The 3,583-nt window shown below is 39.3% G+C and overlaps 1 pseudogene; it reads left to right on the top strand.

Annotated features, from left to right (window-relative positions):
• Nucleotides 1-1,139: 1,139 nt before the first annotated feature.
• On the top strand, nt 1,140-1,888 carry LOC105819727 (annotated as a pseudogene).
• Nucleotides 1,889-3,583: the final 1,695 nt, after the last annotated feature.

Genomic DNA, 3,583 nt, shown 5'->3' with positions numbered 1-3,583 from the left:
GAAGTTCTGAACCAGGCAGTGGCTGGGAGTAACGTCTTCAAGACACAACCTGAGATTCTAGTTTTGCCCTGCAAGAGGCCTGGCTGCTGGTCAAGGTCCCCCTTTCAGTTCTTTCTTCCAACTTTTTTTTTTACCTTAAATTTCCCCATGTATTCCTTGCCTTCAATCTCATCTCATCTCCCTTCCCTGTGAGGTTATGTTAAATGAGATAGATTAAGTAAAGATTATCATCACAATGTCAGTTAATTGTTGGTATTAGTTTCATTTTGAAACAGAAATCTGAAAACATAACTCTCCTCCTCTAGTCTTTTCATTTCCTACCTTACTTCCTTCTCTGTCCAAGTCTTTAAATGCCATGGACACTGTAAAGATTTTCAGTGTCCTCTGTTCTTCCCATTCCTTCCACTTATCTCAATTTAGGTATATTTGCCTATGTTGAGTCTCTCCCTGGCCACATAGTAAAATGCCCATGTCGCCACTGGAAAGAGTGAAAATTGGACTATCAACACAGAAATACTAATCATTCCCAGTCGTGTGAACAAAATGCTTTTACTATGGTTGTGTTATTGTTAGTACGTGTTGTACTGAACAATTACAACAGAGTTGCTGAAACAGTCAAGGACCTTCACTTGGGGACAATTAGCCAGAAGGCAATTTCTGTGAGAAGCATAGGAGCTTAAATCTAAATCTATAGTGGGCTAGAGCATAAGGTGGGAGAGCCTATGGTGATTTCAGGCACTTAGGGTAAGGTAAGTGCAGATATCCACCTTTTAAATATGTGAGCTGGCAGGACTTTGTCATTTCAAATAACTTGAGTGCTTCTATGCAAGACACCAAACTAGGTGCCATAGAGGATAAGAAGAGAAATGATACATTGGAATCTTTATCTGTGAAGAGTATGTCATCTAGTTGAAACATTGAGACATTTAGCCAAATAGTACAATATGATTCATACAAGAAAATGCTACCCAGTCATTCTGGAGGCTCTGGCGGCAGAGGAGCCACTCTAGGAGAAGCTGCAAAGATGCTATCTTTGTGTGTTGCAGTTGCCATGGCTGTTGCTGGTACTCTTCTTTGGCAGGCTAGCCTGGTCTCCCCAAATGCTTTGAGATCATCCTTCATTGTTGCAATGAATCTCCATGCCTCTGATATTCTTCTTTAGAATTGGCACTACAGAAGTGTCCTCTATTCTTGAAGAGTATGTTCTTAGAGCTGATACCTCTGTTGACCTTGAAGAAAGTGGGCATGCCTTAAGTATTGGTGATGTTATTGCCCAAGTACATGGGCTGGAGAATGTTCAAGCAGAAGAAACGTTAGAGTTTTCTTCAAGCTTAAAGGATATGTCTCTGAATTTGGAATCTGATGATGTTGGTATTGTCCTGTTTGGAAATGACAAACTAAAGGAGATGACATGAAGAGAACAGGAGCCACTGGGGATATTCCATTTGGTGAGGAGCTGTTGGGTTGTGTAGTAGATACCCTTGGTAATGCCACTGATTGTTAAGGGTCTAGTTGGTTCCAAGACCTGTAGCCAAGTTGGTCTGAAAGCCCTTGGAATCATTCCTCAAATTTCTTTGTGGGAACTAAGAAGACTGGTGTTTAGGCTATGGATTGCCTGGTGTTAATTGGTTGTGATCAGTATGAACTGATTATTGGCGACTGACAGACTGCCAAAATGTCAGTTGCTATTGACATGATCATTAACCGTAAACATTTTAAGATAGATCTAAGAGAAACTGTATTGTATCTACATTGCAATGAGTCAAAAGAGATCTACTATGCCCGGTTGGTGAAGAGACTTACAAATGCAGATATCATGGGGTTCATCATTATGGTTTCAGCTGGTGCTTCTGAAGTTGGCCCACTTCGGTGCCTGCTGTTCCAGTAGAACAGCCTTATTCTGGCTGTTCTACTGGAAAATATTTTAGAGATAATGACACACCTGCTTTGGTCTCTATAATGACTTATCTAAACTGGATTGCCATCAGATGTCTCTGCTGTCTCTCTGGTTGTCCGGTCTATCCTGGTGGTATGTTCTACTTATACTCCTGTCTGCTGTGGAGAGTAGTCAAAATGAATGATTCTTTTGGTAGTGGCTCCTTGGCTACCTTACCATCACAGAAAATGTGAGCTAGTTTACCGTTGTTTTTTGTAGTTGAGTAGTATAAAAGCAACGGTGAACTAGCACCTTTTATATTATCCTGGATAAAGATGGAGCCCATCCTTCTAAGTGAGGTGTATCGCAAGGATGGAAAACCATACACCACATGTACTTGCTATCAAATTGGTACTAAGTAATCAACACGAAGGTATTCACATGCAGTAATACTCATAGGGTGTGAGGATGGTGGGGGAGTGAACCCCCAACTAATGGAAGCTGAGTGCACTGTATGGGGAAAGGCACGCTTGTAGCCCTGGCTTGGGCAAGGCAAATGCATTTCATGTAACCAAAATGTTGGTACCCCCATAATATCCTGAATTAAAAAAAAATATGTGAGCTGGTGATGTGTCTGCTTAGATTTCAATGAATGCCATAGCTGCCGCTGAGAAACAGATATTCTTTGTAACAGAATTGTTCTACAAAGGTATTTGCCCTGTCATTAATGTTGGTCTGTCTGTCTGTCCTGTGTTGGATCCATTGCCCAAATCAGAGCCAAGAAACAGGAGGCAAGTATCACGAAGCTGGAATTGGCTCAGTATCATGAAGTTGCCACTTTATTCCAATTTGATTCTGACCCCAATGCTGCTACTCAACAATTAAGTTACAGTGTGCATCTGCCTAAGTTGCTGAAGCAAGGACAGTATTCTCCTATGGCTACTGAAAACAAATGGCTGCTAACTATATTTGTGTAAGGGGGTACCTCTATTAACTGGAGCCCAGCAAGATCACAAAGTTTGAGATGCTTTCTTAATCAGCCATTACTAAGCCCTGTTAGGCAATATCAAGGCTGATAGATCTCAGAACAGTTAGATGCAAAACTGACAGAGATTATAAAAAGCTTATTGGCTGGATTTGAAGCTTAAACTCCTATGGGTTCACATCAAATAGCAGCTTTGTTTTGTCATTGTTTCTTCTAGTAATCGGTTCCATTTATAAAAAAATTACTCTCATGCTCTTGATGTATAGAAATCATATTTAAAATACAAAGGTTCCATATTGCTTGGTGGTCTAAAAAGAAGAAAAAATGTCATACAAAATGCTTCTAATATCCTATGATTTTAAGAACAGAATTTTATTGGGATAGTTATTATATAGTAAATCTCTACTGACTACAGAATAAGGAAAAATAAATACAAACTTAAGCGAATGGGTTTGATTGTAAGGAGAATCTCATGTAACAGAAGATAGTAATTTTTCCCCATTAAACAAAATAGTACTGGCTCTTCTTTCATTATGAAAATTAGAAAATACTATTTTATGGTCCCTTTCAGTTACATGTTTTAGATAATAACTATAAATGTTTTTCTTGACACATAATTGTACATTTTTATGCTGTACATGTGATATGAGACTGGGAAAGGTAAGGGGGAGGGGATGAATGAGGTTGTTTTAATGGGTACAAAAACAGAAATAAGTTCTATT

Source organism: Propithecus coquereli, unplaced genomic scaffold (assembly GCF_000956105.1).
Source record: "Propithecus coquereli isolate 6110/MARCELLA unplaced genomic scaffold, Pcoq_1.0 Scaffold5, whole genome shotgun sequence".
NCBI classification, from domain to species: domain Eukaryota; kingdom Metazoa; phylum Chordata; class Mammalia; order Primates; family Indriidae; genus Propithecus; species Propithecus coquereli.
The sequence above is the reverse complement of the archived record's forward strand: the minus strand, read 5'-3'. Positions and strand labels throughout refer to the sequence as shown.